The sequence below is a fragment of the Platichthys flesus genome, chromosome 5 (assembly GCF_949316205.1).
Source record: "Platichthys flesus chromosome 5, fPlaFle2.1, whole genome shotgun sequence".
In the NCBI taxonomy this organism is placed as follows: Eukaryota; Metazoa; Chordata; class Actinopteri; order Pleuronectiformes; family Pleuronectidae; genus Platichthys; species Platichthys flesus.
The window spans coordinates 22,934,186-22,951,393 of NC_084949.1; positions in this window are offsets into that span (position 1 = coordinate 22,934,186).

Below are 17,208 nucleotides of genomic sequence, written 5' to 3' on the forward strand. Positions count from 1 at the left end.
AATGTGATACGGCGACTTCTTTCAAGAAGCTTTTATGATTTCATGATTTGTGCATTTATCTCCTGAATGTCACCACTTTTATTAAAGCCGGTAAGGGGGGGGGGGGGGGGGGGGGAGGCGGTTCTTAAGTTTGTGATATCCACTTGACTGAATTTGGAGCTATTTCATGTTCTCCGATAAAGACCTTATCATCCTTTGGGGAGACATGTTGGAAGTCGAGGTTGTTTATGGTGCAATAAAACCTGTGAGTGTCATCATCACCTTGCATTATGGCGGCCGTAAAGCCCCGAAGGGATCCGAGGAGAAGGCTCCGTGACGTCAAGGTCAGGGAGACACACAGGTGGCTTTCTGCTGGAGGGACGGACAGTCGGACAGAAAAACACTGTCCTCGCTGCAGATTTAAAGAAAAGACAACACAAAAGACAACGTTATCAAACATGTCTCGAAAAGTACCGTCCAGTATTTGTCTGAGGAGCCATCGCAGAATGAAGTAAGGAGAAGTAAACCATACATGAGCGAGATCTAATCCCATTCTCACTATGCTTCCGTGGCAGTTGAGATTTTATTACCTCCACAAATTGACTGCGGGACAAAGCACATGTAGGAACTGTGCCTGCAGCGATGAAAACAACTCTGAGCTGCAACTCATCAGATGTCCCCGACAACCCGACAACCCGGGCCCTCATGGGTGGTAGTTACATTGTGAGGGGAAGAGAAAGAAATGTCACCGAAGAGCTCGCTGCACATCCCCAGGTGTATTAGCACTGACTCATTTCTGTCTTCCTCCTCCTTTTGTCTGACCTGGTTCATGTTCTGTCTGCAGGCGCATACCAGAGCCCATCAGCAGCCGGAGATCTGAGAAGGTAACAGGAACAAAAAACGGCTTTTGTGCATAAATGTGTGAGGTAACCACGCATAGATCTCATTATAGTGAATATAAAAGAAATCCATCTATTTAGAATTTAAAATGGGAGAAAATCTGATCGTGGAAAACATTATTTGAAGCTCCCACATTTGTGTGTTGGCTCTTTTTTTTCAAATATAACTTTGGTTCACAATTTGCATTTAATTCCAGCCAATTTTCTCTCTCTATGTTTCATTACTAGAATAATTTTCCGAGCGGTGCTGCTTCAGAAGGACAGATTGTTTCTTAAAACCCTCATTGGTGCAGGAGACAAAAGAGATTTTACTGCATAGAACCAGATGGACACTTAAACAGGACTAAGACTAAGGAACAGTGGCTTTTTCTTTTTAACTATACTCGTCTCCAAATCAACAAACAGAAGATCAGCTTTATTACAACCATATTGCAGCATACATTTTAAGAGCTTAAAAACAAACTTGTATTTTGTTTATCATGTTTCGCCATTAATGCTCCATTTTTTGCCTGAAAACATGGACAATTAGCACTAAAGGCAAAAGTAAAGATTGATTTGCAGGTTATTGGTTTTAAAAAGAAACTCATTGATGGCACGGATGAAAAGAGAGGGGATCAAAGTCATTATGTTTCAGCCTCTGGGGAACATGAATGTCTGAACCAAAGAAAATGACAATGGCTGCTAAAGTATTTAACTCTGGGATTTCAGCCTTATGGTTATGATTATCATCAAAACATAAATATACTGCCACTGTGAGCTCGACCTTTGGCCACCAAAATCTATCCAAGTTCAAGTAAATGTTCAATCCCTGACTCCAAGTGAATGTTTGTGCCAAAAGTGAAAGGAGTCCTTCACCTCCACAAGCCAAGAACTGTGCTTTGAGAGGTCACCCTGACCTTTGACCTTTGACTACCACAATCTAATCAGCTCCTCCTTGAGTCCAAGTGAATATTTTTACCGAATTCCCTTAAGACATTCTTGAGATATCACGCTCACAGGAATGAAAAAGATGGGCGGACCAACAATACACCACAATACACAACTACATACATCTGGTGTTGGAGTTGGAGCACTGCATCTTATTCGTTTGTATGACTGCAGGCTGTGGAAACACATTTTCTTTCATGAAAGGAATGGAGAGTTTATTCTTTCCTTTTCCTCGCTGTGAAATCAACAAATTTGATTTTATTACAACCATATTGTGGCATAAATCTAAATAACATATCCATTACTCGCAGTATAAATCTTTAAGACGGCCTCAAACATGCACAGCTTTGTCACTTAAGTGCCTGCCGGTGGAAGTAAATATTTTCAAAGTCAAACACATCCATAATTAATTATTTCTCCTCAGAAATATACAGATTGCTTTTTATGTCCAACTATCGGGTTCAGGGAAAACGCTGGCAGCGATTCTCCAGAGAGCCACAAACAAGACTTCAGAGGAAGGATGGCTCGTAACTTCAGGGAATCCCTGTCCTTCAGTGAGTTGACATCTGAAGGATTTATTCAGCGCAGATGAATATGCTGCTCGACCACATCCATCTCTAAAGGTAAGTGTAACTCTCCAGGGGAAGGGGGGGGGGGGGTGGCAGTGGCACTGACGACTGAATGGTCTTATTAAAGGTCAGCGTTTGGCTCAAGCTCTGGAGATGAGAGAGGAGTTCACTGCACAGCGGGCCGTAACGACACGCTTCATTTAACATGCAGTGAACATACGTGTTCAGATTTAGCACCAAGTGTCCGAGAACACCTCCCTCTCTCTCTCAGGCCTGTTGTCGAGTCAGTGTTTTTTTTAATTATTTACCACCAGGATCTTAACAAAGTCAGAGTTCTCCACCTCGTCCATATCTGTGAGAGCCAGAAGGAAACATCAATGTGTCTCCATTCCAATACTTCCATTAATACTCTTCCTGATTGTATACACATTGTACTTATGGGTGTACTGCGTGTACTTTGACAGGGCATCAAACGCGGCCATTTTCTTGTTACATGGTGCAAACAAGGCTTGTCATGTTGCTCCAATACTAGAATCCACAGAAGGGTCATCCCTGTGTAATCGCACTCGTTACACGTAACACGTGAATCTAATTGTGTCTTCGCATTGACTTTGTATGCAATCTCGACATGTGAAAAGGTTTGGGTTGTGTTTTTTGAAAGTGATTGGAATGTTTACAGTATTCAGCATTTTCACTGAAATGGTAATTTTAGTAAATGTTCAATGTGTCACAATAAATAAGGTCCTTTTAAAAACTGAACCTAGAAACTAGACATCAAGATTAGATTTCAGTGAGTTGAGCTCTTGACTTTTGTGTTACACACTCACACCCACACACACACACACACACACACAAACACACACACACACACACCAGAAATGCATGGCTCATTTGGCATATGCCTCTTTCCTGTGTGGGGGAAATTGAAGTTGAAGGGGAGTTTGTCTGAGAGCCGGCTAACTGTGCAGAGGAGGAGGAGGAGGACTAACAACCATACACCACACCACAGCCTGCAGCACGACAAGCCCAGAGAGAGGAGGCAGCCATCTACATACTCCATCTGCGGAGGAGACAAATGAAGTGCAGTTTTATGGCTTTTCCTGCTGAGCCAGAACATGAGAATGTGCTGGAGGTTTTCACAGAACCAATTGGTAGGAAAAAATGGCGAGCAAAGTGCTGACTGGTGGGGAACTGGGAAACAAACCAAACAAATTTTGCTGAACAAAGTGCAGATGACGTTTAAAGCAGCTATGATCCTTCAATGAGAAAGGGCTCAATAGGTTCTTTATATACACATCTACACATTGTTACTAAGGAATCACTACTGATTGGTCCCTTACGACAATTCCCGATGAGAGGCCAGTCGGAGCAGAATAAACAAAACATTCTTAATGTTACAGATTGTGTTCTCAAAACGTAAATATCACATGATCTGCAACTTTGGAATACTGAGTGTAAACCCACAATAGCCAATGAGAGCCAATTGATCAGGAAGCCTCTCCAACTGGATGTGTAGCCAGCAGACGGCATTTGATCCTCCTCCGTGTTTGTTTTTCTTCACCTCTGTGAAAGATTCTCTTACAAACGGCGAGTGTGTGGTATTTACGTTCTGGCCAAATCGTCTAGTTGGTGCATTCTGATGATCAACTGCTGCCTGATGTTTCCTTTCACAGAATCTGTGAGTGATGAATGAAGCTCTCTGAAGCGGTGGACGACCTACTGGACATCATTCATGTGTCTTTATTCAGAGATGAACCACTTTCCTTTTCACCAAATGCACCAGCTTGCACTTTAAACACCACAAAGATGAGACACAGGCGCCTCTCTAATTGGTTACCTGTCCAGCATTGAGTTGAACATGATATCACTCGATCACTTTAAAACATCGCCTGGCCTGGAGATTCTTTTCTTTTTTCGGGGGGGATTCTCATCAGCATGCAGGCCTGGGTGTTGAAAAGGCTTTGAAATAGGTTGCTCAGGTATTTTAGGGTCACAGGATTAGCATCGTGTATTAAAACACTCAGAACCTATTTCAATCCGGCCTAACTTTGATATGCTGTCTCCTATGTCGTCCTTTGGATTGTGATATGCTCAATTTATGTTTGTAGTAACCTTAAAGATGGCGATTACATCATGAAACAGCATCAGAGTTTTTTATTTAGAAGCTGCACAGTCCAGATTAGAGTCTACTGATTATTTTCGTTGCACTGGGTGGATAGAACAAGTCACCTTTAATAGTTTTGCTGCTGTAATGCATTCTCAGCTTTTTAAAATGTCTATTGTGAGGCCTTTGATGATCCCTGAGCTCTGACTCTGACTCATCAAGGAAAAATGAAAAACCAGAGTAGCCGAACAAAGCAGACATGCATAGCATACGTTCAAACTCCAACCTCTAAACCTGAGCCGGAAAACCAGTTCAAACAACCAGTGACTCGACCACTGCACCACCACCTCAAAAAGCCTTTTACTTCTGTCTTTCCCTTCACTTGCTGGGACGTTCACACCATCATCCCAGCTCTCGCATCCTGTTGACTGCAGCAACACGATGTGAATCAGTAAACTACACAGCACAGGGTATATAGATAATTAGTTGAGTATGTAGCATGAAGGTGAAACAGCTCTGCTGACTTCATGTAATTTCCATCACAGACCTGAGCAGAGGTCTAATGAGCCTGAATGGAAGCACCTGCGCGGGGGCGAGCGGGTCATTTAAAAACCAGGCGCTTCGCCCGAACCCGAGCGTCTCGCTGCGAAAACACTGATTCCCTGATGTGCGGTGGGAAAGCGGGCGGCTCGCGTGTTCACAGGCGACTGGGGCTCGTCAGTTTGCATATTGATCGCAACAGTGAGGAGTGTTTCATGCAGATTGATCAGAACTGCCGTCAAAGCTTCTCCGACCACCTCCAGGGAAAAACCACTATTCATACTCAGGACTCCTGTCACATGGAGCTTTCACATCGACGGAGTATTTACATTGAATTAACCGATCACCCGACTGATACCAGAGGAATCTCAGTCCAATATTTACTTGTGTGCAGCTCAAGTAGACAAATAAGAAGAATAAACCTTTTAAATTAAATGAATGTAGGAGACCTTCAGATGTTTCGCAAAATCTAACTGGAAATCCTCCAAAGCAAATAGTTGCTGAACAATTTACAACAAAACTCTATTACCTGAAATAACTTCCTTCATAGAATCACTCAGCAAACGCCTCTGATCAATAGAGTTATAAATAGGAAAATGGTCTGAATGCACATATAGATAATTAACCACGTGTTAATTATCAGTTTGGTTGATTTTGATCATGCACACGCTTCCCTGACATGCAAACACGTTCTGTAATAATTTCTTCTGCTGTGCTGTTGATTAAAAAAACTGTTATTTTTCTGACTGTGTTCAGATTCATTTTCACAACACGTCGGAAATCGCAATTTCTGGGAGCGTCTGACATGCGTCACGTGTCATAAACTTAATTCTATGACGGAGCTTAATCGTGTCGAGCTCTGAAGCATCTGTGAAATGTGTGTGCGAGTGCCTCTGGTTTCTACCGGCACGATAACAGCGGGTGAGAGCTGAGAGTAAATATTTGCGGAGGTGCTTACGGCACACCTGCAGAGCATAGATTAGACCTGAATTATCTGAGGAGCCTCTGCCGCTGCCTCTCCTCTCTTAATCTCATCTTCCATCTCAGGCTTGTTATTGCTGTTCTGCTCCGTCTGAGGGAACCACTCCAGGACTCGGTGTCTCTCGGATCACCTTGGTCGGGGATTGGCCTGTCGCTGCCATACAAATATTTGTCGCTGCGACACCAGCAGCCGCAGTCCAGGAACACGAGTGTGAGAATGCAGTTCTGACACAGGCTCTTTCCAGGCTAAAAGGAAGTGCACAGAGGTTATGAGTTCTAGGTCATAGGGTGGATTCATGGACGTGAAGAGAAAAAGCCAATACCACCTGTATTAACCTTGATGGATCCCAGTAACCGAGGTAAACCCATATTTAAAACCTGAGAATAGGGGAAAAGGTTTTAATGTATGTTGACCCTACGATATACTGGTGACCTGTCCAGGTGAAGCATGAAGACTTGACAGTAAATTATTGGGAACTAATCATAATAACTTCAGCCTGTGTGGCACCATTTGAAACACTTGTCCATTTGCATTCTGCTGCACACGAGAGGTACTTTCACTTGCTTGAAATCAGTATTACTCCGGTGTGTGGATGGTAATAAGGTTGATATAAATCATGCAAGGTGCGGGTGATATGATCTACTGGTTCTGATTTACTGGATACCATGCTAACTGACTAATAAGCCTATGAGGAGGCTGAAGATAGAAAATAGATAACACAATGTTTTGGAACTGGGACACTTTCGGAGATGAACTGACAGCCGGTAATTGGACTCAAAGGAAGACTGGAGGCTTCACGGCTGAAGGCAGGTGTCGTTAAAAGCAGATCCACGAAGTTCGGGCTTCCGGTTGGTAGCGGGCAGGCGGGTGGAGCTCGGGCGGATACAGGAAGAATCAGCAGGAAATATCTGAGACACAGGAAGCAGAAGTTGCTGTGAAGCTGTTTCTCAATTCAGGAGCCGCATCCTTCAGAAGCTGCTTTGAAGGATGCGCCCCCCCCCCCCCCCCCCCACACTGCTCACCCACCACTGGATGTTCCATTTGGAATGCTAATGATGGAACCGTACGGGCGGAACGAGCTGGTGACACAAATAGGAAATCCTCCAAACACCAGACTCATTTCACTTCAGCGTCCATGCTCTACTTGTCCTACAAGGACCACACCTTCTTGGACTGAGGGTCCTTGAGTTTGGACACAGGTTGTGTGAAATGCATACACACAGCTGGACAGGCGGAGGTCAGGTGGTGAGCAGGAGCATGATGCTCTGCGGAGACAACTAGTGGACAGGTGAGGAATAGCAGACAGGCCTTTTCATTACAGCAGACATCGAACACTTAGTTCTGAAAGTCCGACACGAGTCAACATGGACTCAAACCAAAACAGATAACCAGAATTCAGCCAACACCATTTTAATACTCATACCTGTGCATATGGATTTAGTTTAACACAGAATAAAACAAACTCACTTGGCATTAATATTCTGAAGGAAGTTTTAGTTGCAGCCACCTTTAAAACATAGATTAAATCTCCTATATAAGTAAAAAAAAAGAAAACCTCGTCCCCGTTTCCAGGGAAGTTGTGATAACAGTTGTCAGGCCCGGTTTCCTGTTATCTGTAATCCAGAGGGCGTGGAACCAGGATATAAAGCTCATGCATGTGGCAGGAGACGTGGCATGATAATGTGGCACAGGGTCTTGTATAGATTTACTGCTTCACATTGCACAATAGATAGTGCGTTTTATGTCTCGCCATCTGTTTAAAGACACAGCTGAGCACGTCTCCCTCCAGCCGGGGTGACTTTCAGGGAGAACGTATCTGCTGTGAGCGAGCGGGTTTATAATTCTGCAGTAAGTCATTGGTCAAAAGGTCCCGGGTTCCGACAGCACAATAACGTTGTAAGAGCTCGGCCTCATATTGTTTTGATATCCTCATGTGGCGTTTTTTCCTTTATTTTATATTCCGACCACAAATCCATTGAAACATGTAGAGGCTGGTAAAGATGAGACCGTCCTGCTGAAACCCCCACCACCACCACACCCCCACCCCCACCCCCAACACGCTCGATGCAGCATTTCAAGACACAGCAGGGAGCCGCTGGCCATAATCTGGGGATTTCAGATGGCAGTCAAGTGTGAAGTGTCTGACAGACAGGGAGGTCAGCTGAAACTGCAGGGAACCAATATCCACAGAGAGAGAGCCCAGCTGCAACAAACCCTGTGGACAGACAGAGAGAAAGAGGAAGTCACAGTTTGTCAAGGTGCAAGATAACAAATGCAGCTTTCTTTTTTTTTTACCATCAAGGACATAACGCACAGAGAAGCACGCGAGGCATCAAAAGATTTTTATAATCTCCGAGACGACCTACAACTAAGTTAGAAAGTAAGTTCCAGATGGTATGTTGTGTGTTATCATGAAATGCAGTTGGAATGAGGACATTCATCAAAAGGTTTTCACCTGAGACCAAACAAGAAAGTGAATACACCTCATGATTTACTGCACCCACCCATCCATCCATCTTTTATCTATACTGCTCGACCATCAAGGTCACAGGGTCGGCTCGAGCCAATCCCAGCTGACAGCGAGAGGTGGGGTACGTCCTGCACAGGTCATATAGAAGGGACAACTTAAGCTGCCTTCAAATGTGCAATGAGGTCCTGAAATTTGACCTGTAGGGGCTGCATGTGAGAATGAAAATGGTTTTCCGAATAGTAAAATGTTCAATCACATTCGCATTCACACCTACAGGCAATAGACTTTCCAGTTATGTGTTTGGACATTGAGAGGAAACTCGTAGAAAACCAACGCATACACATCCAGAGAGTGCAGACTCCACACAGGGTCCCTGACCGTGCTGGGGTTCGAACCAGTAGCGACTCTGGTAACCACTCTACACAGTGGTGTTCTGCAGGTGATAGGATTTTGAATCCTGGTTTATAACTTTGAAAGGATAGTTCACCAAAAAATTTGAATTCCCTCATTATCTACTCACCAGTATGCTGATGGTGGAGAGGTGGATGCAAGACGTGTTCCCCATTCTCCTCCATTGTACTGGATTTGGTTGCAACGCTGTTTACCCCTGAAACTGCAGAAGTGTTCTATGGACCCCCCCCCCCCCCCCCATTGGCACAGTGGTGAGTAGACAATGAGTGAATTCTCATGTTTCAGTGAACTATCCCTTTAAGGTTCAGAAGATAAATCCCAGCGTATCGTCTGAAACAGAAACCAGTTCATTTGAAAATGACGCTTGTGTATATATATATTTGCTTTGATCGGTCTGAAGATGAGTGGATACTCTTCCACGTCTGCGAGCGGCCTGTTCATGCAGCAGGGAGAGGATTGTGATAGTGAGAGTCCTTTATGAGCCCTGATGGCTGCGCAGACAATGACTCTGTGATTTCACGACCCCACAGAGACAAACAGCTCTCACAGCAGGAAACACATCCAACGAGGACGAGTTCTGCTCAGCCTCTGTTCTCCGCTCCCTCTCTTCTGTTCCTCCCTCACACTGCAGCCCTGTACTCGCCTCCTAATTAGAGGCCAGAGAAGATCAGATGGATGGTGATAAATGAACCTCCAAACGACTGCGGCTGGAGCCGGAGCCCTCCTCAGTGGCACCCCCCCATCGCATCAGGCTTCAATAGAATATATATATTTTATTTTTAAATCATGCGCTGACAGACTCGATAATTGAAGAATTGTTTTTGGTCCGATTGGATATTTTTGTACATGAGTTTTGGGGATTGTAATTGAAATAGCAAATTTATTTTTCCAATAAATTAAATTTATTTGTACAGCCCATATTCGCAAATCACAATTGTTCTCATAGCAATTAAAAAGGTAAGGGAATCTGCCTTTACTCCTCAGGAAGAGTGAAGAAGAACTACCTAGAAACTGTAGAAGAGCCACAGGTGAGAGCACATCAACATCAAATGATGATAAAAGATGATAAAAGTTTCTAACATGAATTGGAGAGGTGAATCGAGGTTTAAAGTATTTACAGAGATGAAGGGAGCGGTAATTACAAGTGTAATGAGAGGTATTGTCTATGATGGTATAAGTGGGCAGGTAAACAATATAGTTGTAATTATAATCAATGGTTCTCCATCACAGCCTGAAACTACGACTCATTCCAAGCACAAAACAGCACCATGGAAAAAAGGAGGATGGACCGAATAAAAAAAAAAAAACACTCTAACTTGATGTAGTACACACATCACTTTTATGATTGTGTAATTCTTTTTTAGTTATGAAAATGAAAACTGACGCCACAGTATATATAACTTTCTTTAGTTCATAAAACTAAATAATAAAGCCGTCAATTTTGTATACATTTTCAAAAGGTATATCATATATAGGTTAATTAACAGTGGGACAGGAAAACATTTGCAGAGGTTTGGATTCATGACATCACACACAGGCAGAGACTGTGAACAGGTCTGTTGCTGAGGAGTCTGTCGTCTTTGTTTAAATTGTGAATCACGTCACAATTTCTCGTCACTCACCTCGGACATTGTGATTAATTACTGCTTGAGTCTGACCCTGAACTTTACAATAGCACAAACTATTACCACAGTCCCCAGTAGATGACTAAAGTAATGCAGGCTGCAAAGAAGCACAACAAGAGTTGCACAACCTAGATCTGCTGAGTCCGAGGTCAGTGCCATCAAACTGTTTAACAGTGTTGTCCACAGAGGACACAGTTAATCTGACAAAGGCAAACTCTATTTTGGCCAAACAGAGGTGACCTGACATCCTGAAGACTACCGCACACGAGGGAAGTCTCTCCGTGGCCGAGAGGACCTTCCTGGTGATTAGCTAATGTCTTTAGCGTACCTGTGAATAGATTAACCCGCGCCACAGCCTAATAAATCCCCCCTGGATCCCCCATTTGGTGGATTTGCTGGTGAAGAACAGAAGAAGCCAGGCTCGGAGGCTTCAGCCGACAGGGCTTACGGGAGGTAATCGGGGCTGAGCCCGGCACTGAGCTCTCAATCCATTTGTTTAGCAAGATTTGCACCTGTCGCTCTCTGGCTTCTGACAAACTGAGTGTAAACAACGATCAAACACGAGCATCAGCTGTCAAAAGGAAAAGGAACAGAGCCACTTTCTCTAAATAAATGAATTACCCTGACAGAAAAAAGAACTGTTATCTATATTAACACATTTTATCTGATTCATAATAAAAAAACAAACAGTAAAAGTGGTCTTTTGCCAAGTTACAAAGTGTTTTATAAGTTTTAAAATTAATAAAACAAATAAAACATTGAGTGACCTTCCAGTATTATGGAGTGTTTATTTTCATTTTCGGAGGTGTCAATTCCATTTTGAATATCCTCATTCTTCAGAGTGCGCCCCCCTTCCAAAGGCCAAACGGTCTGTTTAATAAAACTAAATTCAAATTCACCCGATCTGCATTTTTATTCGGATCTACACCAAGATTCACACTTATAAAAATCAGTCAAGAAAGTAAAAGTAAAAAGCCACTTCCAGAACCAGATTCACACCAAATTGTAATGGGTTCTTCCCTGACCTCCACCACATCCCTCCTCCAAGGTTCATGGTAATGTGTCCAGTAATTAATGCGTAATCTTGATAAGAAAACATCAAATAAACCAACAAACAGTAAAAACTCTACATTAAAACATTTGTTTAATTGATAAATAATTAGATTTCACTCTTTAGATCATGAATTTTGATCAGGAGGGAAAACGAACAGCCTGAATCAGTACACAAGAGTTCAAAAATGAGAATAAATTCCTACAAATATAAAACATGAATCTCAGTGAAAGACGAGACAGGAGAATACACAAACACACACACACACACACACTCTGACATTTACTTTAAGTAACACACAGCAGTTAGAGGGTTGAACAATGTAATTCTTGCCACCCTTAAAAGCATAATTGAAGTCTCATCTTTCTGGCCTCGTTGGAGAGTCGCTCCATCACGATGCTGTTTGTCTGTTGACGGCGTTGACTCCCCCCCCCCCCAGCGGGGCCACTTAAATCACCACGTCCACCTTGAGTCCCGTCCGCGGCGGAAACATTTTGTCAAGACGCCATTAACATCCCACTGGGCCAGAATAAAGGACTTATGTCAGAAGAAGAAGAAGCTCAGGGTTAATCGTCGTCCCTGTGTGAAGAACACTCTCTGCTGAGACAGACGTCCCCAGGAAGAACTGACAGCATGGGTCGTTTCGGTGAGTTGACGTATGTTTGTGTTGAAGTGACAAAGCCCGTTGTCTTCCAGGAGCCAAGGAAACAGTGTGAGTTTGTTATGGAGGAAAGAAATCTGCAGAGGAACGAAGCTGCCGTGTGACTTTCTACACCGGAGACAACTGCTCACTTCTGGTTTGTTTTCAACTCAATAGCAATGATTCAGGACAAATGTGTGTGTCAGATCATAAACTGTGTGTGTCATTAATTTAAGATTAGTTATAAATGATTAATCCTGCATTATTGACTATTCAACCGATTCCTACGAAATTTGGTGGAAGAATTCCACACATGCCACGGCAGAACCCATGACATTTTGGTGCAGATCACTTTGTTTAACCCTGTGATTTTCACAGATTTCTCATGAAATAATTCATTAATTCTTTGTGTGTGATTCAGCTTCACTGAACCTTGGGCCTTGGCGGAGGCTCCACTGAGGACATTTTGTGAAGTAGCAGGTCAGGACGAGAGGAAGAACCCATTACATTTCGTAATCGATCTGGACAAGCAGGCAGATACTTCCTTTGACGTGACATCACAGGCGTTAGCTGTGGTGGAGGTTTTCCTTTCACGCTTCTCGTTGATTGTTACATGATTTATCCATGAAATATTACTTTCCATATCAGTCACCATGCCTGTAACATCCACAGATATCTTCATAACAAGATTATGTTCTAAGACGTGTAACATACCTCAGTGAATAACAGTTTGTGCTTCAATCGACTTTAGATGAATGTGAGAACATCAGTCTTGTGCACGTTTACATTGTTCTGCACAGAGAAGGTTAAATATCTAACAGCGTTTTAATCAGAAAAACATGCAGCAGTATAATAAACATGATTTTACATGTAGTCAATTCAGCCTATTAAACCAATTATTGTAATTCCATCAAGTGAGTACAAATGATTTTAATAGCTGGTTCGTGTTGTATCACGCTGAGCGAGCTTGAACTGACGAATCAACTTAAGTGTCCAAAACAATTAGAGAATGGCTTAAGATCCATCAGCTCTGTTTTGACAGTTATACCTCAATTAATAATATGAAAAAAGGGCCTTTTACACGTCAATTGAAATAATTGTTTCCAATTAGTTATTAAACTGGGAGCTTTTGTTATTGAGGTCTTCATAAAAACAAGATATATGAGTTGTAAACGAGAGGAAAAGAAAGTTGTTGAACAAATTACCTGTTTAAAGTACATGGTGACAGGAGATGTACTGGGTATTAAAAGTCAATTGCAGTATTGTTCCTGTGAAGAAGAAACCATTGACAGACACAAAGCTCTTTCTGAAGTCTAGACGTCTTTAAACGATGATTAATTCCTGACTCCTGGTGATTCTGAACATGAGAAAATAAAAGAATAAATGTCTGATGTGAGAACGATGAAGAAAGAAATTAAAAGTTTTCTGCGGACTGATCTCTCCGCTGATAACTGAAGTACTTGCTGCAGGGGGAAAGACAAATGAAGTGCTGGGTGAAGCCCTGCTGGTTCAACAGTGTCTCCCCCCCCCCCACCCTCTGATTGGACAAGCTCCAGACGAGGCCTCTGATCACTACTAATAGGTCGTCTAAAGCCTGATTCATGTATCGACAATCTCGCCGAGTAATTGATTGCATTTGATAGGATGGAAGTCATCAGCGATCTGCGAGAACATGGCCGCTGTGATTCATTAACACTTGACAGTAAAACACACAGTGATCATCAGAATACAGATGAGTGAAGGAAGAGGAAGTGATTATCTGTGTGACTGCTCCCTGACACACGAGCTGCATCTTAATTCACTTCATAGACACAGATCTCAACAAAGATCTTAAACCTCATGAACACAGCCGACCACAAAACATGAAATGAAGATGATGTAAAGGGCGACGTATACACATCAGTGGGGGGGCGATGCCGACTTTGAGAAATAATGTATAATACCATTGTATCAACCAATATATGTAGAAAATATTATATTTTTATTTTTATCAAACATTCACACAATTTATAATTTAATCACACATTTAATTATAAATAACTATAAATTTAAAGAAAAGAACTTGGTTAAAGGAAATCAAATTTGAACGAATGATATTAATGATGTTTTTATATTATAAATAGTTTTAAATGTAAAATTTAAGCAAATGCACATTAAGACAAATGTAAAGATCATTTGAGAAATGTCTGATCTTATCGACCAAACACCGAATCAGTCAGGCTCTTATAACATGTCAACAACATTCAGACATCAAACTATCTGGTCTTTTATGTTGTCCTCATTTTTTGCAAAGGCCAAATTTATTATGTGTACTTTCTGAATTCACTGCTCAATGTATTAGTTCTGAACCTGTTTGTAGCAGAGCTCATCATTACCTCATAAATGCATAAAGGATTCACAGGAAGCTCCCTCACGTCACACTGAACATTCCTCTATAGTGCTCTGCATTAAAAACACTCCACCTGCAAATCACCTGGTGGCTTTTATTGTGAAAAGGTAATTTTTTTTTTAAAGCTGACCTCCACCGGGATCCTCTTCGCCCAAATAATAAACACACGGAAGGAAAAGCCGTGACGACACAGTGACTTGAAGATCTGGACTCGCTGCAGCCATATGTCCCTGGATCAGGAGAACACTGGACGGAGACGGGAATAACCGACTCTAGCCTCTAAACCACTTGGCCCCCAGCTGAGGCCAAGATTAGTCCCATAATCTCCGGCTAACAATGTCACAATCTGCACGATTAGTATTAAATCATGTTAATCTGAGCACCGGCGATGCTTCTGTGCCTGTTTCGGGGCTTCAGGTGATTAGGTTCCATTAGCGTGAGGACGTCGGGTGAAGTGTCATATTTACTCAAACTTAAAAACTCAAATGACTTCGGAAGCAGTTTTAATGGAATCTGTGGTGTCACTTGAATCTAATTTGTAAAACGACTTCACGTTAAGCAGACAGACAGAAAACTGAGATAAAAAAACAAGATAAACATCAGCAATCTGAAACCAATTATCAAGAAACGTTAAAAACTGACATCCCAATATGTCAGGGAGGCAAAAACAACTATGTGAAATAATTATAATCTGAAATGATCTAAATGTTTTGATTTAATATTCACTAAACAGGAGGAAATAAACACATTTCTTTAAGTTTCTCAGTAATAGAAGTTGTTGCACGATTAATAACCACAATATACATGTTGATTTTAATGAGAGATGACATTACATTACATTAAGTCAGTGGCTGCAGTGCAAATGTTAATCAATGTTTTCCTTGTGACATTTGTTTGACGAGGACAATAAGTGTTGCTGAAGCTGTGGGTGGACTTTGAAAACTACCTGGAAGTGTTGAATAAAGTTGTGTTTTTTGCACCACAGAACTCCGACTCAATGGTGGAACACAGTGGCAAACAATAAGTTCAACACAATGTCCAGAGTTCGACGTGTTCAGGTCGGTGTTTTCATAGTGTAGCTGGGGAGCGGAGTTTCAGGGAAGCGAGCAGTTTAACCCGAGCAGATGGAAAACAAAGGTTATTTTTCAGGTGGGCACAAAATATGTCTTTTAAAAACAAACTTGTGTCCTGCAGTGGTGTTGGACTCGTCTGCCATTTAAACTCTCACATCATTGTCACACATTTTGGCCGGTGCTCTTGAGTTATTAAACTCCTCGTGATCGCAGAAATAGAGACTTGTGAAGTGTTGTTTGAAAAATGTAAGTATTATTATCTGACCTCCTCTGTCTGCTTCAGTCATGTGACCTTGAACAGGTGTCTTTGCTCTCAGACACAAATCTGTTCCTCTTGAAATCATTTTATATATTTTTTTCTGCCTTCAGTTTATTTTGGTCTTGGCCGCTGGTCTGAAGCGCTGAGGCTGATGTGTGTTCTAAGAAATGCAACAACAGCACGAACATAAAAGTGTTGAAGAGGTGAGAGACAGTGTGTGTTTTGTGTGTGTGTGTGTGTATGAAGACAGGATTATGTTGTGTGAGAGAAAATAGGTTGGAGGAAAAGGTGACACTTAACTCCCCCTGGCAAGTTTTTTCTCCAAAGTAATTTCTACTCCTACAAGCTGATGCTGACATTTTTGTAAATTATAAAAGTTAATTTTCCTTAATTAATAATAGAAAAAATAACCTGTCAATCACCTGGCATTCGAGATGTGGAGGATTCTGTCTGTGCGTTCTCTAACTCTTGCTCTTACTTCTCTATTTAAATACACTTTCACAATTCCAATAAGAAAAGATAATTCAGAGCCTCAGGTGCGTCTGCAGCTCCAAAGCCCCGATGAGGGAATCACAAGATGATCCCGTGAATGATAAAAAGGGCAGAGACCTCTTCATGTGGCTGAGAGACAGTACAGTGGTGTGCACTGCTCTCTGTGCACATGGGAGACGTTTGCCTTCAAGGTTCTTTCTGCTACAGAAGTTTACTGTGAGTCAGTCAGTTTGCAGAGGGTCAGGTGACTTCGTCTGCATAGAGAGGAGGTCGTGGTGGATCAGCCGCACGACCTTCAACCTGCAGACTGAAGGTCAAATCCTTCCTTTTTGAACATATTATTTGTATGCACAGTTTCCAGTGGCTGCTCAGTTTGGCAAAGTCCTGAACATATTTCGTTGCCTATTACCCAAAACCAAATAGTTTTGTGGCGTAAACTTGACCAAACTGCAGCTGAAAACTGACGCCAGAAAGACAAACGTCTCCACCAACAGACTCTGGGTCTGTCCCAACATTTGTGGAAACAACAGCGTTTGCCAATTTGCCCCAAAAACATGAAAAACAGCACAACAACATGAAGTGTAAACTAGACTGCAGGACATGCAGCTCATACCTCACGTGCACATTTTGTAAATGACTTGGTGCAGGACACAAAACTTTCTTCTCTGTATTATGGATTCTGAGTTATTAGATCATCTAGATTAAAGACCACAAAAAAATGGATATTTATAAAATAATGGCTTCATCCTCTGTCCTCCCAGTCCAGTTCCATTTTAGAAAGAATTCACAAATCTGGGG